This window comes from Entelurus aequoreus, linkage group LG03, assembly GCF_033978785.1.
Source record: "Entelurus aequoreus isolate RoL-2023_Sb linkage group LG03, RoL_Eaeq_v1.1, whole genome shotgun sequence".
In the NCBI taxonomy this organism is placed as follows: Eukaryota; Metazoa; Chordata; class Actinopteri; order Syngnathiformes; family Syngnathidae; genus Entelurus; species Entelurus aequoreus.
Genome location: NC_084733.1, coordinates 57808091 through 57821976, shown reverse-complemented (window position 1 = coordinate 57821976; position 13886 = coordinate 57808091). Strand labels below are relative to the sequence as shown.

General features: G+C 43.2%; 1 protein-coding gene across 1 annotated transcript in view; it reads left to right on the top strand.

Moving 5' to 3' along the window:
• The window catches only part of lin52 (lin-52 DREAM MuvB core complex component), a 73502-nt gene that overhangs the window by 2246 nt on the left and 57370 nt on the right, over positions 1-13886 (top strand). The window lies entirely within an intron of this gene.

Here is a 13886-nt window from a genome sequence, read left to right as displayed (position 1 = left end):
TACCTTGGTATCTTTGGTAAAAAATTGCAAATTACTATTTGGAATCACCTCCTGTCAAACACGCTGACCTTTTAGAAATAACAGATTAGTGTCAATTTTTTTGTAGCGGAAACATGTTAGAAACACTGGCACAACCACAGGAGCTGATAATGTAATATATAAGTGCGCCAGCATGTGATGCATGCAAAATCTACTTTTTAATCCTTTCCCCTTCCACTACCTCCATTGTCATAATCCTTGTGGAGTGTGGATTAGAGAGATATAGCTAAATGCTCTGATTTTCCTCGGAGTGTTTTGGTTCCCAGCAAAATAACAAGCTGTGAGGAATTGCGATACATAGCGCCAATACAAGTATGGAATTTATGCTGACAGCCACAAATTAAAATTAAACAGCACTTTTTACTTAAATATCTCACATTACTGTGAATTTGATCAAACTAAGCTTAATATTAGAATTACTTTGATAGCGTTCACTGATTTCATGGGCTCTGAATTTCAGGCAGAGGTGTTAAGTGGAGTTTGTAAGTTTTAAGGCAGGGATGTCCAAACGTTTTCTATCTGGGGTCACAAAGGCCTAGATGATATGGTCTAAAAATACAATCTCAGATTTTTGTCACAAAAAATAAAATGTATGATTTTTTCAATTCTAGTTCCCCTTCTTTTTAAAGGAACCAATAGCTTGGTTGCATATGACGTCATATCTGTTTTTCTACTACGCGGCTTAATTCACATGATGATCAAGCAGCATTAAAGGCCTACTGAAATGAGATTTTCTTATTTAAACGGAGATAGCAGGTCCATTCTACGTGTCATACTTGATCATTTCGCGATATTGCCATATTTTTGCTGAAAAGATTTAGTAGAGAACATCGACGATAAAGTTCGCAACTTTTGGTCGCTGATAAAAAAGCCTTGCCTGTACCGGAAGTAGCGTGACGTCACAGGTTGTGGAGCTTCTCACATCTGCACATTGTTTACAATCATGGCCACCAGCAGCGAGAGCGATTCGGACCGAAAAAGCGACGATTACCCCATTAATTTGAGCGAGGATGAAATATTTGTGGATGAGGAAAGTGAGAGTGAAGGATTAGGGCAGTGGAAGTGATTCAGATAGGGAAGATGCTGTGAGAGGCGGGTGGGACCTGATATTCAGCTGGGAATGACTAAAACAGTAAATAAACACAAGACATATATATACCGTATTTTCCGCACCATAAGCCGCCCCGTGTTGTAAGCCACACCTTCAATGAATGGCATATTTCAAAACTTTGTTTACCTATTAGCCGCCCCGTGTTATTAGCCGCACCTACGCTACGCTAAAGGGAATGTCAAAAAAACAGTCAGATAGGTCAGTCAAACTTTAATAATATATTACAAACCAGCGTTCTAACAACTCTGTTCACTCCCAAAATGTAATGTGCAAATGTGCAATCACAAAAATAGTAACACTCAAAATAGTGCAGAGCAATAGCAACATCAATAACTCAACGTTGCTCAAACATTAGTGTCACACAACACACAAAATAAACATTTAAAGCTCACTTTCTGAAGTTATTACTCATCCACAAATCCCTCGAATTATTCTTCTTCGATGTGCTTCACTTGTTTTTTGACACCATCTGTGATGTGGACGCGCATGCAGTCATAGATCAACAGGGACGGAGCTGCGTGAAAAAAGTCACCCGGTCTCTTCGCTCATTTTTTCTTCATCCATCCATCCCTTCGAGTTAGCTTTTATGATGACGCCGGCTGGAAAGTTCTCTTTTGGCAAGGTCTTCCTTTTGAATATTACCGTGGGTGGAAGTTTCTGGCCGTTAGCATGGCAAGCTAGAACCACAGTGAAGGACGACTTCTCATTCCCTGTGGTGCGAATATTCACCGTACGTGTTCCCGTTGTATCCACAGTGCGGTTCACATGAATATCAAAAGTCAGTGGAACCTTGTACGCGTGTCTCTTAGTAGGAGATATTTTGTGGTCTTTACAGAAACACACAAATAAAATGAAACGTAATATCCGCGCGCTTCTTCTTCTACGGGGGCGGGTGCTCACCTTGGCGGTTGCTTACAGTAGAAGAAGAAGCGCTTCCTCTTCTATGGGGGCAGTTGCTTACCGTAGAAGAAGAAGCGCTCTACGGGGAAAAAAGATGGCGGCTTTTTATCGTAGTTGCGAGACCTAAACTTTATCAAAATAAATATTAATATTAATCCATATATAAGGTGCACAGGGTTATTAGCCCCACTGTCAGCTTTTGAGAAAAATTGTGGTTTTTAGGTGCGGCTTATGGTGCGAAAAATTCGGTACTCTATTAGCCACAACACAACCAGGCTTATATTTAATATGCCACAAATTAATCCCGCATAACAAACACCTTCCCCCTCTTTTCCATATAACCCGCCAATACAAATCAAACACCGGCACAACACACTCAATCCCACAGCCCAAAGTACAGTTCACTTCCGCAAAGTTCATACAGCACATATATTTCCCCAAAGTTACGTACGTGACATGCACATAGCGGCACGCACGTACGGGCAAGCGATCAAATGTTTGGAAGCCGCAGCTGCGTACTCACGGTAGCGCGTATCCAACTCAAAGTCCTCCTGGTAAGAGTCTCTGTTGTCCCAGTTCTCCACAGGCCAATGGTAAACTTGACTGTCATATTTTGGGAATATAAACAATGAAACACCGACTACGTGTTTGTGTTGCTGCAGCCGGCCGCTAATACACCGCTTCCCACCTACAGCTTTCTTCTTTGCTGTCTTCATTGTTCATTAAACAAATTGCAAAAGATTCACCTACACAGATGTCCAGAATACTGTGGAATTTTGCGATGAAAACAGACGACTTAATAGCTGCCCACAATGGTGTCCCAAAATGTCTGCTACAATCCGTGACGTCACGCGCAAACGTCATCATATCGAAACGTTTTCAGCAGGATATTTTGCGGGACATTTAAAATTGCACTTTACTAATTAAGATTTCATCATTGATATATAAACTATCAGACTGCGTGGTCGGTACTAGTGGGTTTCAGTAGGCCTTTAAAACAAATGAGAGTGAGTGTAGAGTTTGAGCATAAGATGCCATATTCCTGTTCTGTTCTTGGGTGTTCCAGTGGTTCAAGTAGAGATATAGGTAAGAACTTTCAAAGAGTCCCGAAAGAGGTGGTTCTCAAAGGTAATAAAGTCAGAGGGAAAAAAACTAAAGTGCGTCGAAGGAAATGGCTCTTAAAAATAATCACTTTCATCATCTTGTGCAATACAATCGGACCGCTTGTGTCTGCAGTGATCACTTTGTAAAATGTTTGTCTGAACATTTGATTTGCTCCACTCTGAGCTGCCACCTTATCGTGGTACAGGAGTTTGCGTGTCCCAATGATCCTAGGAGCTATGTTGTCCGGGGGCTTTACGCCCCCTGGTAGGGTTTCCCAAGACAAACTGGTCCTAGGTGAGGGATCAGACAAAGAGCAGCTTGAAGACCTCTATGAAAAACACAAACGAAGGACCCAGATTTCCCTCGCCCGGACGCGGGTCACTGGGGCCCCCTTCTGGAGCCAGGCCTGTAGGTGGGGCACGATGGCGAGCGCCTGGTGGCCAGGCCTGTCCCCATGGGGTCCGGCCGGGCACAGCTCGAAGAGGCAACGTGGGTCCCCCCTCCAATGGGCTCACCACCCATAGCAGGAGCCATAGAGGTCGGGTGCAATGTGAGCTGGGCGGAAGCCGAAGGCAGGGCACTTGGCGGTCCGATCCTCGGCTACATAAGCTAGCTCTTGGGACGTGGAACGTCACCTCGCTGGGGGGGAAGGAGCCTGAGCTAGTGCTCGAGGTGGAGAAGTTCCGGCTAGATATAGTCGGACTCACTTCGACGCACAGCAAGACCTCTGGAACCAGTTCTCTCGAGAGGGGCTGGACTCTCTTCCACTCTGGCATTGCCAGCAGTGAGAGGCGGCCGGCTGGGGTGGAAATTATTGTTTCCCCCCGGCTCAAAGCCTGCGCGTTGGAGTGGACGAGAGGGTAGCTTCCCTTCGCCTTCAGGTGGGGGGACGGGTCCTGACTGTTGTTTGCGCTTAGGCGCCAAGCGGCATCTCAGAGTACCCACCATTTTTGGATTTACTCGAGGGAGTACTGGAGTGCTCCCCCGGGTGATTCACTCGTTCTACTGGGGGACTTCAACGCTCATATTGGCAATGGCAGTGAAACCTGGAGAGACGTGAATGGGAAGAATGGCCGCCCGGATCTGAACCCGAGTGGTGTTTTGTTATTGGACTTTTGTGCTCGTCACAGATTGTCCATAACAAACACCATGTTCAAACATAAAGGTGTCCATATGTGCACTTGGCACCAGGACACCCTAGGCCGCAGTTCCATGATTGACTTTGTAGTTGTGTCATCGGATTTGCGGTCTCATGTTTTGGACACTCGGGTGAAGAGAGGGGCAGAGCTTTCTACCGATCACCACCTGGTGGTGAGTTGGCTGCATTGGTGGGGGAAGATGCCGGACAGATCTGGCAAGCCTAAACGCATTGTGAGGGTTTTGCTGGGAACGCCTAGCAGAGTCTCCCGTAGGAGAGCGTTTCAATTCCCGCCCCTGAAAGATCTTTGAACATGTCACGAGGGAGGCGCTGTACATTGAATCCGAGTGGACGATGTTCCGTACATCTATTGTCGAGGCGGCCGATTGGAGCTGTGGCTGCAAGGTGGTTGGTGCCCGTCGTGGCGGTAATCCTAGGGATGCCGTCAAGTTGAAGTAAGAGTCCTATCTTTTGGCTCATAGGACTCCGGAGGCAGCAGACAGGTACCAACAGGCCAAGCGGTGTGCGGCTTCAGCGGTCGCGGAGGCAAAAACTCAGACATGGGAGGAGTTCGGGGAAGCCATGGAAAAAGACTTCCAGGCCGTTTCGAAACGATTCTGGACCACCATCCGCCGCCTCAGTAGGGGAAGCAGTGCAATGTCAGCACCGTGTATGGTGGGGGTGGTGTTCTGCTGACCTCGACTGCGGATGTTGTGGATCGGTGGAGGGAATACTTTGAAGACCTCCTCAATCCTACCAACACGTCTTCCTATGAGGAAGCAGTTCCTGGGGAATCTGTGGTGGGCTCTCCTATTTCTGGGGCTGAGGTTGCCGAGGTAGTTCAAAAGCTCCTCGGTGGCAAGGCCCAGGGGGTGGATGAAAACCTTAAGGCTCTGGATGCTGTGGGGCTGTTTTGGTTGACAAGACTCTGCAACATTACGTGGACATCAGGGGAAGTACCTTTGGATTGGCACACCGGGGTAGTGGTTCCTCTCTTTAAAAAGAGGAACCGGAGGGTGTGTTCCAACTATCGTGTGATCACACTCGTCAGCTTTCCCGGTAAGGTCTATTCAGGTGTACTAGAGAGGAGGCTACGCTGGATAGTCGAACCTCGGATTCAGGAGGAACAGTGTGGTTTTCGTCCTGGTCGTTGAACTGTAGACCAGCTCTATACTCTCGGCAGGGTCCTTGAGGGTGCATGGGAGTTTGCCCAACCAGTCTACATGTGCTTTGTGGACTTGGAGAAGGCATTCAACCGTGTACCCCGGGAAGTCCTGTGGGGAGTGCTCAGAGAGTATGGGGTAACGGACTGTCTGATTGTGGCGGTCCGCTCCCTGTATGATCAGTGTCAGAGCTTGGTCCGCATTGCCGGCAGTAAGTCGGACCCGTTTTCAGTGAGGGTTGTACTGCGTCAGTGCTGCCCGTTGTCACCGATACTGTTCATAATTTTTATGGACAGAATTTCTAGGCGCAGTCAGGGCGTTGAGGGTATCTGGTTTGGTGGCTGCAGGATTAGGTCTCTGCTTTTTGCAGATGATGTGGTCCTGATGGCTTAATCTGGCCAAGATCTTCAGCTCTCACTGGATCGGTTCGCAGCCGAGTGTGAAGCGACTGGGATGGGAATCAGCACCTCCAAGTCAGAGTCCATGGTTCTCGCCCGGAAAAGGGTGGAATGCCATCTCCAGGTTGGGGAGCAGATCTTGCCCCAAGTGGAGGAGTTCAAGTACCTCGTAGTCTTGTTCACGAGTGAGGGAAGAGCGGATCGTGAGATTGACAGGCGGATCGGTGCGGCGTCTTCAGTAATGCGGACTCTGTATCAATCCGTTGTGGTGAAGAAGGAGCTGAGCCGGAAGGTAAAGCTCTCGATTTACTGGTCGATCTACGTTCCCATCCTCACCTATGGTCATGAGCTTTGAGTTATGACCGAAAGGACAAGATCACGGGTACAAGCGGCCGAAATTAGTTTCCTCTGCCGGGTGGCGGGGCTCTCCCTTAGAGATAGGGTGAGAAGCTCTGTCATCCGGGGGGAGCTCAAAGTAAAGCCGCTGCTCCTCCACATCGGGAGGAGCCAGATGAGGTGGTTCGGGCATCTGGTCAGGATGCCACCCGAACGCCTCCTTAGGGAGGTAGGAGGCCTTGGGGAAGACCCAGGACACGTTGGGAAGACTATGTCTCCCGGCTGGCCTGTGAACGCCTTGGGATCCCCCGGGAGGAGCTGGACCTAGTGGCTGAGGAGAGGGAAGTCTGGGCTTCCCTTCTTAGGCTGCTGACCCCGCGACCCGACCTCGAATAAGCAGAAGAAGATGGATGGATGGATGGAACATTTGACTTTTTTGAGAAACTTTCTGTAATGCAATCAAGTTTATTTTTTGTCATATTGGTATTGTTTGAGAGCAGAGCTAAATGTAAGAAAGGAAAATAAATCACATTACTTTCTGTTCTTTTGTGGTGCTGTGCCTAAATACAATCTAGGAAGACCTGGTTGTGCAAATACACTAACGTCACGTTTAGGGATATACTCAAAACCGGTTTTCCCGGTTGTTCGATAAGAAAAGAACCGAGTCCTCGGACTCAAATCCCTTTTTGAGAACCGGTACCCGTTATCGAGACCACTATAGTAAAGAAAAAGTGTTGGTTCTTTATTCGAATCCCTGGGAACGAATCTCGTCCCGACAAGAAATGCCCCGTGTGACATCACAAGAAATGACGTCACGTAGCTCAGTCATTAGGCGCAGACAGGAAAAGCAGGAAAAAAATGGACCGGAAAAAGTGCTCCAAGGCATGGCTTAATTTCACCAAAAAAACCAGGAAGCGGCAATATGCAATTATTGCCAGGCTTCACTCTCGTGTAAGCGGGGGAAGTACAACAAGCGTGTCGTGTCTTCGAAGCAGCGGCAGAGACGACGAAGAACACCCCTCTTCTTCTGCCAGCTGCCCCTGTCCCAGCTACAGTGGCGGTGACGCCGGTTAGTAACTAACGTTAACTGTTGCCGGTTAATTTCCATATCTGCTCACTTGTAGTAAAGTTACCTCTTATGTCAACCAGGACTGCAGTAATGTTAGCTAGACTAACGTTACCTAAACATAGTCAGCGGCTAACGGTAACGTTAACGTGAGCGTTTTTGTATGTGTCTGAAAGAAACGTTAACGTTATCTTGTAATCTACACCACGACAGAGTTTGCAAGTCTGTCTAATAAACTAGTGCTTTCTTTATTTCTTTAGTTTATTTGGAACATGAACACACTTACAGTATAATACATCACAGTTTCATATAATTTCACTTTACAGGAGTAGGAAGAAGTAAATCTTATTTAATCCTACCCCTTTCCCACTTCATAGCGTTTACAAATATATACATCATTTACTGACCTTTTTATAATAAAATATCTGTGAATTAGTATATACAACAGTTTTGTAATATGTAATTAATTAATTCAGTCATTATTAATATACTAAAATGAAGAATATCTTATTTTCAATAAGGTTGAAAGTATTTCTCATAATTCTTCTTCTTTGTACTTTGTAAGCACTATTCATTTGAACAACCTCTTAAACTGGATCATATCAGTACAATGTTTAACTTCTTTACTTAATCCATTAGTATTTAATTCCACATCATTTTAGCTGTTTGCAATTTTACCAAATCATCGAACTTTAATATTTTTGACTTAATAAATAAATTGTTTGTATGTTCTCTATATCCAACATTATGTATCAGTTTAATTAATTTTTTTTGTAACATGGTTAACGAATGTAGTGCAAATTTGTTATTTCCCCACATTTCTGCACAATAACTCAGATATGGTAATACTATAGTAGCGAGCAGTAGAGAATGTGAAGTGATTTGTTAAACCAAATATTGTGTGTTTTTTTCCATATACAACAACCTATCTGGACTCGATAAGAGAATCGATAAGGAATCGGTTCGATAAGAGGATTCGATAATAGGCTCGAACTCAATAATTTCTTATCAAACATCATCCCTAGTCACGTTAAGTATATGTAGTAGTAATAACTATTTTAATTGTTGGTCCAATCCACCGTTATTTATTTCTCGATTACATGACAGAAACTAAAAGCTTAGTTGTTGTTGTGCAGGAAAGCCAAGTGCTTTATTCGTCACAGGTGACCACATCATTGGTGCTATTCGTTAGCATCAAGAACATATCCTTCATAGTACTCATAAACTAAATGAATAAATCTTTCGTTGGCTCAACAGGATATAGTGAATCTTGGTATCGCTAGCAAACATTGCTGAACAACAGGGACCTATACAACTAATTAATTAGACAAAATATATACTTCACACCATAAAAACTAATAAATGTGTTATACTTGTAATAACAGCGTTGTTAGAGTGCAACAGTGTTACTCACGACAACATTTTTTTCAGTAACGAGTAATCTAATGAATTACTGTTCCCATCGTTGCAACACTGTTGCCATTACTAAGAATGTGAAGTGGCGCGTTACTACAGTTTGGTTGAATGAAGCACAAAGTGTCAGGTTTCGGCCACATCAGAAAGCAAGGGTGGGGATGACAAAATTTTTAGAAAACTGCTGAAATAAGGACACGATACACGAGTATCACCTTCCCTATAGCTGTCCCTCGGCTGTCTGGCTCAGTCAGGCTGTGCACACATGGACACACCACCCCTTCCCTCAGCCCTCACTAAGCCAGTGTCGATGAAAATGTTGACATAAACTAAATCCATCCATCCATCCATAATATTATTTCATTTAATTTTGTAGATGAGTGGACAAGTTCAATCAATCAATCAATGTTTATTTATATAGCCCTAAATCACAAGTGTCTCAAAGGGCTGCACAAGCCACAACGACATCCTCGGTACAGAGCCCACATAAGGGCAAGGAAAAACTCACCCCAGTGGGACGTCGATGTGAATGACTATGAGAAACCTTGGAGAGGATAGCATATGTGGGTAACCATTTCCCCCCACCCCCTCTAGGGGAGACCGAAAGCAATGGATGTCGAGTGGGTCTGACATAATATTGTGAAAGTCCAGTCAATAGTGGATCCAACATATCAGTGAAAGTCCAGCCCATAGTGGATCCAACATAATAGTGAGAGTCCAGTCCATAGTGGGGCCAGCAGAAACCATCCCGAGCGGAGACGGGTCAGCAGCGCAGAGATGTCCCCAAACGATGCACAGGCTAGTGGTTCACCCCAGGTCCCGACTCTGGACAGCCAGCACCTCATCCATGGCCACCGGACCTGTGTAACTCCCCCCTCCACAAGGGAGAGGGGGTCAGAGGAGAAAAGAAAAGAAACAGCAGATCAACTGGTCTAAAAAGGGGGTCTATTTAAAGGCTAGAGTATACAAATGAGTTTTAAGATGGGACTTAAATGCTTCTACTGAGGTAGCATCTCTAACTGTTATCGGGAGGGAATTCCATAGTACTGGAGCCCGAATAGAAAACGCTCTACAGCCCGCAGACTTTTTTTGGGCTCCGGGGATCATTAATAAGCCGGAGTTCTTTGAACGCAGATTTGTTGCCCGGACATACAGTATGGTACAATACAATCTGCAAGATAGGCTGGAGCTAGACCGTGTAGTATTTTATACGTAAGTAGTGAAACCTTAAAGTCACATCTTAAGTGCACAGGAAGCCAGTGCAGGTGAGCCAGTATAGGCGTAATATGATCAAACTTTCTTGTTCTTGTCAAAAGTCTAGCAGCCGCATTTTGTACCAACTGTAATCTTTTAATGCTAGATATAGGGAGACACGAAAATAATACGTTACAGTAATCGAGACGAGACGTAACGAACGCATGAATAATGTTCTCAGCGTCGCTAGTGGACAAAATGGAACAAATTTTAGCGATGTTACGGAGATGAAAGCAGGCCGTTTTAGTAACACTCTTGATGTGTGACTCAAACGAGAGAGTTGGGTCGAAGATAATACCCAGATTCTTTACCGGGTCGCCTTGTGTAATTGTTTGGTTGTCAAATGTTAAGGTGGTATTATTAAATAAATGTCGGTGTCTAGCAGGACCGATAATCAGCATTTCCGTTTTCTTAGTGTTGAGTTGCAAAAAGTTAGCAGACATCCATTGTTTAATTTCATTAAGACACGCCTCCAGCTGGCTACAATCCGGCGTGTTGGTCAGCTTTAGGGGCATGTAGAGTTGGGTGTCATCAGCATAACAGTGAAAGCTAACACCGTATTTGCGTATGATATCGCCTAGCGGCAGCATGTAAATCCTGAAAAGTGCAGGGCCAAGAACCGAACCCTGGGAAACTCCGCATGTTACCTTAACATAGTCAGAGGTCACATTGTTATGGGAGACACACTGCATCCTGTCAGTAAGATAAGAGTTAAACCAAGACAAGGCTAAGTCTGACATACCAACACGTGTTTTGATACGCTCAAATAAAATATTATGATCGACGGTATCAAAAGCGGCGCTAAGATCAAGAAGCAGCAACATAGATGACGCATTAGAATCCATCGTTAGCAATAGATCATTAGTCATTTTTGCGAGGGCTGTCTCCGTAGAGTGATTTGCCCTGAAACCGGATTGAAAGGGTTCACAGAGATTGTTAGACACTAAGTGTTCATTTAGCTGCTGTGCAACAATTTTTTCGAGAATTCAAAATAAACGGAAGGTGGTAGTCTACCATGAGGTCAGGATCGAAGATAGGTCTTTTGAGCAGAGGATGAATAACCGCATTTTTGAATGCTAGGGGAACAGTGCCGGAGGAAAGTGATAAGTTTATAATATTTAGCACTGATGGACCAATAATACAATCAGTTCCTTGATACGTTTCCCAGAAAGTGGGTCAAGTAAACATGTTGTTTGTTTTATCCCACTTACACGCCGTAATAATTCCTCTGTTACAGCCCTTTGAGACACTTGTGATTTAGGGCTATATAAATAAACATTGATTGATTGATTGATTGATATTTTATCAAAAAGAGAGAGACTATTTTGGAGGGCGGTATCCGTCGTATATACAGTCGTATCTGTGTTAATATAACCTAGTTGTAGCTGGGATGCGTTGTCTTTAATCTCCTTTGTACAAACCCCGTTTCCATATGAGTTGTGAAATTGTGTTAGATGTATATATAAACGGAATACAATGATTTGCAAATCATTTTCAACCCATATTCAGTTGAATATGCTACAAAGACAACATATTTGATGTTCAAACTGATAAACCTTTTTTTTTTGCAAATAATCTTTAACTTTAGAATTTGATGCCAGCAACACGTGACAAAGAAGTTGGGAAAGGTGGCAATAAATACTGATACAGTTGAGGAATGCTCATCAAACACTTATTTGGAACATCCCACAGGTGAACAGGCAAATTGGGAACAGGTGGGTGCCATGATTGGGTATAAAAGTAGATTCCATGAAATGCTCAGTCATTCACGAACAAGGATGGGGCGAGGGTCACCACTTTGTCAACAAATGCGTGAGCAAATTGTTGAACAGTTTAAGAAAAACCTTTCTCAACATATATATATATATATATATATATATATATATATATATATATATATATATATATATATATATATATATATATATATATATATATATATTTATTTTTATTTTTATTTTTTTATTATATATATAAATAACAGAAATACTTGACTTTTAGTGTTCATTTATTTACACGTATACACACACACACACACACAACACTCATCTACTCATTGTTGTACTTGAAAGTACAATGCTTTGTTAAGGGTTGAATTGTCCATCCTCTTTCTATTCTCTGTCACTATTTTTCTAACCATGCTGAACACCCTCTCTGATGATGCATTGCTGTGTGGCACGCACAAAAGTGCTTTCATCAAATGCACGAGAGTGTGGAATCTTCCATCTCTCCCTAGCATGGCCCAAAACCGGTCAATCCTTGCTTCCTGGGGAAGATCTTCCCTGGCAAGCAATTGGTACTCCAGTACTTGTACCCGGAGGCTGGTCAGGTCCAATCGCAGCTGCGGCAGACTTTTTTTTGGGGGGGCGTGGCCTCCAGCTCCGGCTGAATACCGGGAGTTTGTCGGGAGAAAATCTCTGTCGGGAGGTTGTCGGGAGAGGCGCTGAATAACGGGATTCTCCCGCTAAAAACGGGAGGGTTGGCAAGTATGACTACTAATTTGTAGCATCATTTGAAAAGTCACCCGCTAGAGAGTGAAGAGTGCTTGAAACTCCGCATGTCAACATCTCCGGCTGGTGCCACACCCAACAAAATGCCCAAGCAACCAGCACTGACCCAATTGAGCTTGGCGTCTTCCATTTCCATATCAACAAAAAATAATCAACAACAGAATGAGATAATGTCCGCAGTAACCTACCACATAGCGAAGGACATCCACTATTTGATTTCCTATTATGCAGCTAATTTTTATTTTACAGTTTTTTAAATATCTTGTGTGACATCATGCACAAAAGTGCACTTCATATTTGTTAAAAAAAATATTGTAGTGGCATTTTGTGCAAAAAGTGCACTTTAATTTAGTGTTGTTTTGATATGTCATCTTAGTGACATCATGCACAAAAGTGCACTAATAGCTTGTTTTCAAATGTCTGACAATCTTGCACTTTCTGTTTTGAAATTACATGAATGTTTGTGCCACTGCTTAATAACTGTTTAATAAATACAGTTTTGGTGAATTGACTTAGTTGTGATTTCCCTCTCTGCATGAAAGTTTAAAATTAGCATATATCAATGAGATAGGCTCAAGCACCCCGCTGCGACCCTGAACGGGACAAACGGTAGAAAATGGATGGATGGATAATGCAGTATGAACAAGAAAGACACATGGATTCATCATACTGGTGTGATTATATGCATCAAGTGTTAATTCAAGGCTAAGGCAAAATATCGAGATATATATCGTGTATCGTGACATGGCCTAAAAATATCGAGATATTAATAAAAGCCCATATCGCCCAGCCCTAGTATGTATACGTATATATGTATGTATACGTATATATGTATGCATACGTATATGTGTGCATACGTATGTATGTGTATATTTATGTATACATCTATACAGTGCCCTCCAAAAGTATTGGAACAGTGAGGCCTATTCCTTTATTTTTGTTGTAGACTGAAAACATTTAAATATGAGACAAGAGATCAACATTTCAGCTTTTATTTCCAGGTATTTACATTTGGATCTGATACACAACTTAGAAGATAGCATTATTTGTAATGGAACACAACATTTTTAGGTGAGCAAAAGTATTGGAACATATAAACTTAAAATAGATTAAAGTGAATAAGAATTAATATTTAGTTGCAAATCCTTTGCTTTCAAAAACTGCATCAAGCCTGTGACCCATTGACATCACCAAACGTGTGCATTCTTTTTTTTTAATGCTTTTCCAGGCTTTCACCACAGCCTCTTTCAGTTGTTTGTTTTGGGGGGTTACTCCCTTCAGTCTCCTCTTCAGCAGGTAAAATGCATGCTTGGGTTTACAGTCGTTGTCAAAAGTTTACATACACTTGTAAAGAACATAATGTCATGGCTGTCTTGAGTTTCCAATCATTTCTACATTCATGAAGTTTGGTTCTTTTATGAATTTATTATGGGTCTACTGAAAATATGACCAAA